This window comes from Cherax quadricarinatus, chromosome 27 (genome assembly GCF_038502225.1).
Source record: "Cherax quadricarinatus isolate ZL_2023a chromosome 27, ASM3850222v1, whole genome shotgun sequence".
NCBI lineage: Eukaryota > Metazoa > Arthropoda > Malacostraca > Decapoda > Parastacidae > Cherax > Cherax quadricarinatus.
Genome location: NC_091318.1, coordinates 11,111,498 through 11,124,398, shown reverse-complemented (window position 1 = coordinate 11,124,398; position 12,901 = coordinate 11,111,498).

The window sequence follows — 12,901 nt, the reverse complement described above, 5'->3', positions numbered from 1 at the left end:
CAATCCTTTAGTCTTGATGGACTGATCACATCGATTCCAGACTAAGGGACAGATTACCTTAAATTCCTCTTGATCTTCAATTGTTCTTCTCCATACTGGACTGAGGAAGTCTGGTTGGCGAAACGTTTCCACAATAAAGATACCCAAGTGTTGCATTGTGTCTAATTCATCATACACTGGACTAATAAAATGACCCACACTGGAGCCAAGCCGTGGTTTATCCACGGTAAATAGCAATTATAGCCTTGATAATTTCACTCAACACCACAGAACTTCGTCTGTTTGGTCAGACTTCTGTCTGGGTTTTCCTGAGAAATAGTAAGAGATTTTTGGCACAGTAATTTTAACGAGACTAATTACCTTGCATGTGTGAGTGTTAGATAGGAGTTAGTGGAGGAAAGTGGCTTTTTATAATTTGGCGTGCTGTTGGAGCGTGTGCAAGGTAATATTTATGAAGGGATTTAGGGAAACTGGGTAGCAGGACTTGAGTTCTGGAGGTGTGTAGTACAGTACTTGGACTCTACAGGAAGGGTGGGGGATGCGGTTTAGAAAGTTACTCGAACTGTGATATTAGCGCGTTTCTAGCAAGACACTGATTGAATGAATGACGGTGAAGGTGTTTTCCTCTTTGTCAGGTCACCCAACCTCGGTGGGAGACGGCCGGTATATTATTAAAAAGTTACCTCGCTTTTCCCAACAGCTGTATTACTCCTTCGAGTTTATGGCTTTCCCATGAATGTAAAAATGATGATAATAAAAGAATAATAATAATACAATAATTTTAGTAATTGTATAAATTGATGGGTGGGATATCCTTTCAGGGGATGACATATTAAGAGAACGTGATTTTGCAATGCATAACTTTGGCAACATGCGTAGTACACCTGCAGTGTTGCTTCACGGGATTCTGTTACTGTAAACTTAGTTGGGGTGGATGTGAACGAGCTTTAATATCGTGAGAAGGCGATGAGCCCGTAGGAATAATACAGTGTGGTGAATAAGTTTTCAGAGTGGCAGGATAAGAGAGATTTGCTGAGATTATGAGAAGCTGAGCCAACCAAGACGGTAATGGTGAAAACGTTGGTGATAATGGGTGAAACTAATGGTGACGTTCCCATTTCCGGTATGGTGCACTACATGTATGGTGCAAGTGACTGTAATAACGACGCAGGTGATTAACATAGATGGTATAGGCGATTGTAAAACATTTAATGTTGCAGGAGATTGTAAGAAGAACAAAGCAGCTGATTAACAGTGCATTTGATTGTAACATTTACATTGTAGGTAACAGTAATAATGTAAAATATGTATCTTATTAGTTAGAGGATCATCGTCGCCGCCTCACAGTCTTGGACGAGGACTCAGGAATCAGAAAGGAAACATTACGAGAACAAAAACTACTTCAGCCTGATAATCATACTAATACTGATGATAATTATGACAGTGAGTGGTAATACTTCAGTATGACGCTAATTGAAATATTTACGTTTAATACGATATTGCAAGTTAATGATAGTAAATAATCCCATTGATGTATATATATATATATATATATATATATATATATATATATATATATATATATATATTTGTGTGTGTGTGTGTGTGTGTGTGTGTGTGTGTGTGTGTGTGTGTGTGTGTGTGTGTGTGTGTGTGTGTGTGTGTGTGTGTGTGTGTGTGTGTCGTGCCGAATATGTAAAACTGCTCAATTAGCAAGAACTCATTTAAAATTAAGTCCTTTCTAAAATTTTCTCTTATACGTTTGAAGATATATTTTTTTCGTTAATGTTGATGTAAAAATTTATAATTTTGCACCAAAAGGAACTTGGAAAACTTACCTAACTTTATTGTAACAAGCGCAATTTATTTTAGCCTAACCCAACTAAATATATTTTAGATTTGTTTACAATAATTTAATACTAAACAAACACAGTGAAATATATTTTTTTTCGTTAGGTTCAGAATGATTTTGGCGAAATTATTGCATACACAAACTTTCACTTGTCCTATATGGCAAGATGAGCCTTGCTATTTAAGCCAAGATCGCAAGTTCTGCCTATTCGGCACATTATATATATATATATATATATATATATATATATATATATATATATATATATATATATATATATATATATATATATATATATATATATATATATATCCTTCAACCTAAGATGAGACCTTGATACCTAAAAAAAAAAAAATCACCAGAAATTACACGCATGTATTTGCCAGGAACTGAGATATCAGGCAAACAAATACATCAACTAATTAACACAATTGTCAACGAGGCTATTAATGCTTTAGTAAATTGGAGGTCGGGGTGTTTATCCAGCTGCGACACTTTAATACTCGACAAAATAGCAGCTTTGGGTGAAGCTGTCGACAAAACATTCAACTAAACCTATCAACTAATGCTCAATTGCCGGCCAGTATCGTGTCCAGTATCCCAGCGCTGGAAAACAAACAGTGTAAATAAATGTGTATTTTACAGGGTCCCGTTTTGAAAATGATTATGAAAAATAAACAGTGTCCACAGCGTGTTTATTTTCACTCATAGTCATCTGTAAATTTGTATTAAATTGTAACTCACGGACAGCTGACTGTATGAATTATACATGTACCCACTGGACTGGCTAATATTTTCCTCACGTTCTCTCTCTTTCTCTCTCTCTCTCTCTCTTTGTGTCTGTCTCTCTGCTCTGTGTCTGTCTCTGTCTCTTTTTGTGTCTGTCTTTGTCTCTTTTTGTGTCTGTCTCTGTCTAACTCTCTCTCTCTCTCTCTCTCTCTCTCTCTCTCTCTCTCCACAAAGTATTCATCAGAAGCAGGCAACCTAGAGCAGCAGCAGCAGCAGCATGGGGAAAACTGGAATTCAGCAGTAGCAGCATGGGGAAGGCAGGAAGGCAGGAGCAGTACCACGATCATTATAAGAAAATGGCAGACAAACAGACACATTGGCAGGCAGGCAGCAGTACGGAAGAGCAGCAGGTAAGCAGCAGTACAGGAGGGCAGGCAGGCAGCAGTGCAGAAAGGCATGCATGCATGCAGGCAGGCAGCAGCACAGGAGGGTGTACATTCCCCAATAACCTGTATCGCCTCCCAGTTCTTCCTGTCACCCGCCCGAATCAATCACATCTAATTTCCCCTGGTCGTCTATACTGCTGCTGCTGCCGCCACTGACATGTCCTCCTTTCCTGCCACCGTCGCCGCCGCCGCCGCCGCCGCCGCCGCCACTCCATCACACCAAACGTAAGTGTAGTCCGATTGCTCGCTTCCCTTCTCCTGCCTCGGCAAACATCCCCCTTTCTCACCCAGCTCCCTAAACTCTACAACCTCCACCCAACATTGCCCTTCCCCAATACACTCCTCCCCACCCAACATCCCCTTCTTTTCACAGTGCTCTATTCCCCACCTAATTCTGCCGATTCCCCGTCAGTGATAGAAACTGCAGCAATGCTGGAACGAAACCTTCAAAGCTCCCGTAGCTGATGAACCCCTTACTGGATACCTGATGATATTCTCATTGCCTTGATTGAAGTCTTCCAGCTCAGGATGATAGTTTTCAAAACCTTATGTCTGTCCCATCCTGAGCTATGAAATATGACAAGGAAACATAGTCAGCTTTTGTTCCCATTGTGTGTATAGTATATTTGCTCCCATTGTGTAACTACCATAGATATAAAGGAAGCAACACACTGATCATGAATCCAGTTTTGTTAGAAAAATGAAGTCAACCTTAGCGCGGTAGCAGGGCTAGAAAAGTTTAGCCTGACTGAGAATCCCTCGCTTTCCCTTTTACCCTTTATTTGACTTAGGTAGCCACTTACGCTAATCCATGCTCTGCTAATTATGGGTGAGCCATTCTGGGACTGTGCTTTGGGTAGGATAAAAGGGTGATCATTATAAAAAAGTTGGCACTGTTTGTTGCGTGACGAGTGGCAGGGCAATAGTTCCTTTTCATTAGCAATTGGTAGTATCCTTTTTTGTTTTGGTGTTGGACAGGTTGTTTCATCGTGTTGATGAGTGTTACTTGATTTATAAAGTCGGTAGTGAGCCGTCGTCGCCTCTGCGTGAATTAACGCCTTGGAGGACATTTCTGTTTATTTCTCCCAGGATACTGAATACGATTTCAAGGAGGACAATATCCCTGTCTGTTATGATTCAGCTTCTGCCAGGCTACAATTTAAGTTTGTAGCTGCAGTTAGAGGTATAATGTAGGGAAAGCTTGCGTCCTAACATTCACCAGATTTCATTGCATAGTTTAGTGATCAAGATTTCTAGGCAGGCCAGGGTGCCCACCTCTTGTATCGTGGTGACCCACTGGAGAAAGTGTTTGCCACTGAATCCTTTAGTGGAAACTAATGTAATAAAATTTACACAATAAAACTTGCATAACTTTATATCAAGGCAAAGCTTCTTTTGAGAAAATCTGGTAACATCAAAAGTTTGAAGCCGACCAGTCACTGTGAAGAGTCAACAAAATTTGCATCTACGCAAAAAAAAAAAAAATAAAAAAAAATAAATTAAAATAAAATAAAAATAAAAATACAAAAAAAAAAAAAGTTTGATTATCTTTATAAGATGCATCACGCATTAAAGATTAATGCCATTCAGATTTTTTTTGTTAATCGCGAGGAAGCGCTAAACCTGTAAGAATCGTATAGTGCCACGCGAATGAAGGCATTCAAGATTATCCAAAAAAGGGAAGGATGATTCTATTTCCCTTGATCAAGAGCTCCTTACCAACAACAAGGCAGCCTCCCATTGAGGATGCATACTCCAGTTATTTAACGGATAAAAAAATGGCAGAATCGCGTCTACACACTCCAATAACAATAACAACCTTCTAGGTAAGGTACACGTCTGTTGAAAATCTGAAGTCGATCAGCAGAGACTATATAAAGTCATCACCTGGAGAACAATATTGAGAGTGATCCTTACGAAACTGAGCGCTGGGTTCTCTCTTCTCCATAACAGTCGTCAGCCATTAAATATTGAAGCCGGTAATGCAAGGTAGACAGAAAAATATTTAATGTGATTTAACGGGAATACAAATTTAAAAAACATTTTGCACAATTTGAAAAATGTACATCTACACATTTCAGTTTCACTGTCCACCGTCGTTGAAGCAGCGGACACTGTAGTTAATGTACTATCCACCACCAGGACTGTAACATTCTCACTCATCCGTCAGAGTACAGGTACTGTAAGGCAAAGCAGCAAAGGCTTCTGAATGCTAGCAAAATTATTCCGGGAATCTTGTAATGGGCTCCATAACAACGATCACAGGGCTCCTGCACATGTATGAACCCTTCCCCAGATACACTTAACCACCGTTGTAAAGTTGTAGCCTATCGACCAAAGAGTTCCGAGGTTATGAACAACTACCTAAAGGTCTCCATTTGGTAAATAATAATAATAACAATAATTAATATAATAATAGTTATTATCTCCGATGATGTTACAATTCAGTGTTTAAGACGATTTTTTATTAGCTTTCTATTCTTTTTTTTTATCTGAAAAAGACAAAAAAAGTGAAATTTTTAAAAAAAAAGTCAATATCAGAGGCTGACTACTGACAAACTGAGCCAAATATTTACTAAACAAAGCAAACGGTTATTGCATAATGTTTTGTTCAAGAATGAGCTTAAAAGTCCTGGAGTTAATAAAACCTGCAGTTGAATAAAACCATGTCCAAATAAAAGCTAACCTTGCTAATTGACTTTATTATACCTGAGTTTGTTCATAAAAGGAAGTTACCAATTCAAATTGGGCAGTGTAGCCCCCTGGTGACCGTTCGTGGGACTAATTCACTTTGTGGGGACGAGTTTGTCTGTACACACTGCAGTGTGCACGCTAGTGTGTACACACTGCAGTGTGCACGCTAGTGTGTACACACTGCAGTGTACTCGCTAGTGTGTACACACTGCAGTGTGCACGCTAGTGTGTACACACTGCAGTGTACTCGCTAGTGTGTGCACACTGCAGTGTGCACGCTAGTGTGTACACACTGCAGTGTGCACGCTAGTGTGTACACACTGCAGTGTGCACGCTAGTGTGTACACACTGCAGTGTACTCGCTAGTGTGTGCACGCTAGTGTGTACACACTGCAGTGTGCACACTTGTGTGTACACACTGCAATGTGCACACTAGTGTGTACACACTGCAGTGTGCACGCTTGTGTGTACACATTGCAGTGTGCATACTAGTGTGTACACACTGCAGTGTGCACGCTAGTGTGTACACACTGCATTGTGCACGCTAGTGTACACACTGCAGTGTGCACGCTAGTGTGTACACACTGCAGTGTGCACGCTAGTGTGTACACACTGCAGTGTGCACGCTAGTGTGTACACACTGCAGTGTGCACGCTAGTGTGTACACACTGCAGTGTGCACGCTAGTGTGTACACACTGCAGTGTGCACGCTAGTGTGTACACACTGCAGTGTGCACGCTAGTGTGTACACACTGCAGTGTGCACGCTAGTGTGTACACACTGCAGTGTGCACGCTAGTGTGTACACACTGCAGTGTGCACGCTAGTGTGTACACACTGCAGTGTGCACGCTAGTGTGTGCACACTAACACAAAAATATAAAAACAAACTTAACATTATACATGTTCCCTGATACTGGGAAATAAGGTTTTTAGACGATGTTAAAGTAGCCGGCCAAGAAAGATTTTTTGAAGAACTATTATTATTATAATCATGGGAGCGCTAAACTCGCAGAGATAATACAGCGCCTGCGAGGTGGAGGGAATGGAAGGTATTCAGGTTCAATTCAGGGAGCTGGAGTATAGATCCAATTCCCTTGATCAGGAGCTCCTCACCAGCGTCAAGGAACCTCCCTCGAGGGAGTTTGACGAACTGATTTTCTAAGAATTTTGGCTCTTTTTAATTATCGCATTTGTGGTTTAGATGTGTTAGCGATTGTCTCGTAGTGATAGTAGATGTCCGGCTCATTCATTTAATGAGGCTCTTGAGACTATCCACGCTTTTGTTCTGGATATTTTCTCATTATGAAGGTACCAACGGGTCGTCGAAAGATTAAGACCCATGTTAGTGCTCTGTCCTGACTAATATAACAACAAATCTCAATGAGACGCATTGAATGAGCGACGAAGATGTCGCTCGCAGCTCACTACCTCTGATATTTTCACACGTAATATAGATCATTGATTCATTACTGATATAAATAAGTATACAAGATATGATGTAGGGCGTAATGGCAGTAGTTTGTTGGACTACGTGTTGGTAGATAAAAGACTGTTGGGTAGACTTCGATATGTACATGTTTATAGAGAGGCCACAGATATATCAGATCACTTTTTAGTTGTACCTACACTGAGAGTAAAAGGCAGATCGGTTACAAGGAAAAATGGAAGTAGCAAGTAAGAAAGAGGTGAAGGTTTATAAACTAAAGAAGGAGGCAGTTAGGGTAAGATATAAACAACTATTGGAGAACAGATGGGCTAGTGAGAGTATAGGCAATGTGGTAGATGTATGGGTTAAGTTTAAGAATATAATGTTAGAGTGTTCAGCAGAAGTTTATGGTTACAGGAAATTGGGTGAGAGAGGGAAGAAGAGCGATTGGTGGAATGATGTAAAGAGAGAGTAATAAGAGAGAAAAAGTTAGCATATGAGAGGTTTTTACAAAGTAGAAGTGATGCAAGGAGGGAGGCATATATATAAAGAGAAATTAAGAGAGTGGTGAAGCAATGTTAAAAGAAAGCAAGTGAGAGAGTGGGCGAGATGTTATCAACAAATTTTGTTGAAAATAAGAAAAAGTTTTGGAGTGAGATTAATAAGTTGAGGAAGCTTAGGGAACGAATGGATTTGATAGTTAAAAATAGGAGAGTTATTAAATGGAGAGTTAGAAGTATCGGGAAAATGGAGGGAATATTTTCAGGAATTGTTTAATGTTGATGAAGGTAGGGAAGCTGTGATTTCGTGTATAGGGCAAGGAGGAATAACATCTTGTAGGAGTGAGGAGGAGCGAGTTGGGAGTGTGGGGAAAGTTCGTGAGGCAGTGGTAGAATGAAAGGGGGTAAGGCAGCTGGGATTGATGGGATAAAGATAGAAATGTTAAAAGCAGGTGGGGATATAGTTTTGGAGTGGTTGGTGCTTTTATTTTTAATAAATGTATAGAAGAGGGTAAGGTACCTAGGAAGTGGCAGAGAGCATGCATAGTTCCTTTGTATAAAGGCAAAGGGGACAAAAGAGAGTGCAAAAATTATAGGGGAATAAGTCTGTTAGGTATACCTGGTAAAGTGTATGGTATAGTTATTACTGAAAGAATTAACAGTAAGACAGAGAGTAGGATAGGAGATGGAGGCTTTACGAAGGATAGGGGGTATGTAGACCAAGTGTTTACAGTAAAACATATGGGTGAACAGTATTTTGATAAGGGTAAAGAGGTTTTCGTGGATTTTATGGATTTGGAAAAGGTGTATGACAGGGTGGATAGGAGGGGATGCAATGTGGCAGATGTCGTAAATGTATGTAATAGGAGATTGATTACTGAAAGCAGTGAAGAGTGTTTACGAAGATAATGAGGCTCAGGTTAGAGTACGTAGGAGAGAGGGAGATTATTTCTCAGTAAAAGTAGGCCTTAGGCAAGGATGTGTGATGTCAGCATGGTTGTTCAGTATATTTATAGATGGGGTTGTAAGAGAAGTAAATGCCCGGGTTTTGGCACGAGGTGTGGTGTTAAAAGATGAAGAATATAACACAAAGTGGGGGTTATCACAGTTGCTCTTTGCTGATGACACTGTGCAGAGGATGGTGGATGAGTTTGGTAGGGTATGTAAAAGAAGGAAACTGCAAGTGAATATAGGAAAGAGTAAGGTGATGATCAAATAAAAAAAATTAGGTAACGAAAGATTGGATATCAGATTGGAGGGAGAAATTATGGAGAAGGTGAATGTATTCAGATATTTAGGAGTGGACGTGTTAGCAGATGGGTCTATGAAAGATGAGGTGAATCATAGAATTGACGAGGGGAAAAAGATGAGTGGTGCTCTGAGGAGTCTGTGGAGATAAAGAACTTTGTCCATGGAAGCAAAGAGGGATATATATGAGGGTATAATTATACCAATGCTTTTATATGAGTCTGAAGCGTGGGTGATAAATGTTGCATCATGGAGAAGGCTGGAGGCAGTGGAAATGTCGTGTCTGAGGACAATGTGTGGTGTGAATATAATGCAGAGAATTCGTAGTTTGGAAATTAGGAGGAGGTACGGGATTACCAAAACTATTATCCAGAGGGCTGAGGAGGGGTTGTTGAGGTGGTTCGAACATGTAGAGAGCTTGGAACACAATAGAATGACTTCGAGAGTGTATAAATCTTTAGTAGAGGGAAGGCGGGGGAGGGGTCGGCCTAGGAAAGGTTGGAGGGAAGGGGTAAAGGAGGCTTTGTGTGCTAGGGGCTTGGACTTCCAGCAAGCATGCGTGAGCATGTTAGATAGGAGCGAAAAGAGACAAATGGTTTTTAGGACTTGACTTGCTGTTGGAGTGTGAGCAAGGTAACATATATAAAGGGAGTCAGGGAAACCGACAAGCCGGACTTGAGTCCTGGAGATTGGAAGTACAGTTCCGGCATTCTGAAGCAGGGGTGTTAATGTTGCAATTTTATGACTGCAATGTGAGCGCACCTCTGGCAAGACAGTGATGGAGTGAATGACGGTGAAAGATTTTCTTTTCCGGGCTACCCTGCCTTGGTGGGAATCGGCCGATGTATTAATAAAAATTAAAAATAACATTCTTCAAAAATTAATTTATTCTTGACTCACGAAATCGATATAACACCATTGCAAACAAATCACAGAACTGGTGGGACTGACTCCATGGCAAGGAATGTTGGGAATCACTCGCCATGGTTCAAACCCTACCCGGTCCGTGATTTGTTATAATAGGTTATGGTAACATAAATTAACTTATATACAATGTACATATAATTAACCTACGATAAAGAAATAACGTATACGCGTAGCTTAAATCTAGCACTGCGAAATGAACGCTTAGGTTCAGCATCCCCACACTGGTTAAAGTTGGACGATAACCAATTTGTAAACATTTAGAACACCCATCTCTAGTGATGAAATAAATCTAGGAAGCCTAGTTGTATTTTGTTGCTGCTGTAACTTATATCAAATAGGATAACCAAAGACTGCGGTTATACTTGTCTTAAAAATCATATTTATTGCGTTCTCGTAGTAGTTCTTTTCCTTAATATAAAATTTTTTTTATCCGGTTTGAATTTTTTGTTAGTATCTCAAAATTAATAAAATTTTATCACAATCGTATTAAATACCTCGTTTTTTGTTTATGTTAATTTGGTAACTGAATATATTTGAATTGGTGAGTCAAAACTCTCTTCACAATGGCCAAATTACTGATTTATTATGCTAACTCTTATAAGTCAGAAAATATGCTAGAGGCGGGTACCTGAGTGAATCTACACACACAGGGGTTGGTGGTGCTCACATACACAGAGGTTGGTGGTGCTCACATACATAGAGATTGGTGGTGCTAACATGCACAGGGATTGGTGTTGCTCACATACAAAGGGGTTGGTGGTGCTCACATACACAGAGGTTGGTGGTGCCCACATTCATAGAGATTGGTGGTGCTAACATGCACAGGGATTGGTGTTGCTCACATAAAAAGGGGTTGGTGGTGCTCACGTACACAGTGGTTGGTGGTGCTCACATACACAGGGGTTGGTGGTGCTCACATACACAAGGGCTGCTGGTGCTCACATGCATAGGGGATGGTGGCACTAACATGCACAGGAACTGGCAGTGCTAACATGCACAGAGATTGGTGGTGCTAACATGCACAGGGGTTGGTGGTGCTCACATACACAGGGGTTGGTGGTGCTCACATACATAGGGATTGGTGGTGCTCACACACATAGGGATTGGTGGTGCTCACATACACAGGGGTTGGTTGTGCTCACATACACAGGGGTTGATGGTGCTCACATACACAGGGGTTGGTGGTGCTCACATACACAGGGGTTGGTGGTGCTCACATACATAGGGATTGGTGGTGCTCGCATACATAGGGATTGGTAGTGCTCACATACACAGGGGTTGGTGGTGATCACATACACAGGGGATGATGGTGCTCACATACACAGGGGTTGGTGGTGCTCGCATACACAGGGGTTGGTGGTGCTCACATACATAGGGATTGGTGGTGCTCACATACACAGGGATTGGTGGTGCTCACATACACAGGGGTTGGTGGTGCTCTCATACACAGGGGTTGGTGGTGCTCACATACACAGGGATTGGTGGTGCTCACACAGAGATTGATGGTGCTCACATACACAGGGGTTGGTGGTGCTCACATACACAGGGATTGGTGGTGCTCACATACACAGGGATTGGTGGCGCTCACATACACAGGGGTTGGTGGTGCTCACATACACAGGGGTTGGTGGTGCTCACATACACAGGGGTTGGTGGTGCTCACATACACAGGGGTTGGTGGTGCTCACATACACAGGGATTGGTGGTGCTCACATACACAGGGATTGATGGTGCTCACATACACAGGGGTTGGTGGTGTCAGCATAGTTGCTGATCCTCCCTTATATGTGTTGTATAGATTAACTGAGCAGTATAGTACCATCCATGTACTTTATATAGAAGATCCCTTAGGCCTGTGACTGTATGACGTCACGGGATACAGCATGAGTCAGTGAGACGAGCTGCCTCGCTCTCAGTCGGCGTTTAGACCTCCATCCAGGCAGTGACACGGCAGGCTGGGCTCATCCATTCCTTACCACAGTCTGACAATATATATCGCTACCATCCAACAAGTGAGTTTACCTTATCCATCAATATCCTACCGAACCCCACACGACAAATTGGTGGCAACGGAGGGCCTGTAATTCTGACGATTACAGCGATTTTTGGAGGTAAATTTCTACTGATCCGGCCACCATCTTGTGACTAGGCCTGCCGAGCAGGGTAATGCTCGACCTACCCCAAGCCAGCCAGCTATGCCTGCAAGTGTCTACCAGCCTCTACAATAATCACTGGTCAGTCTCCTTGTATTAGTGTTTATCTGCTTAGTTGCATCACTCCCCAGGGGTTGACCCGAGTTTGCAAAATAAGCCAGCAACCAGTCTGTGGTGAGGGAGTCAGTCCAGCCTAGCCTACTCCATCCAGCTTTTGCCTGCCAAGCCAGCTTTCCACTTCTGCTGTGATCATCGTGAGAAGTTATCAAACCATTCTGTGTGAAGGGTTAAGCCAAGCCAGCCAGCAACTAACCCAGGTGACTAACTCAAGTGACTAAACCAGTACTCAAGCAAACCACGTGGGTACAGTCTTCATCGCTTGTGCTCCAAGCTCCAAGCCATTCTGAGAGCTTTTTCATCCCTGTGGTGTTGTGGTAATTCGTGGGTTTGTTTTTAAGCCAGCCGGCTTAGAAATATTTTCGTGCCAGTGTGGTTGTTCCCAGTGAGGCTTACACCGTTCATCCCATAGGCCCACTCACCACTTGTGTCTCACCACCCCCGGCCTCAGCCCTGTCAGCCCACTCACCCAACCACTACCACTGTGTTATTGTACTCTTATTACGGTTACTAGTACCATATTTTAAGGACCACATAGGCGATCAAGAGCTAGAGTGTGTCTTTTGTCATCGGCGCCACCGTTAAAAGACTCCTGTGTGAGTTCATCGTCAATTTAAGCGCAATTCTACGATCACGTGTGGAGAGCAGCCAGCCGAAAGACGACATAAACATCCACCTCCATCCTCCAACCTTCCACCATCTATCTAATTCTTCACCAAGTCATTACAGCTATAATATTTTTTTTCATAGAGACATTTGCGAGTGTTGAGACATTTCTTTTCGTTTCCAGTGATTTTTCTTAGTGACA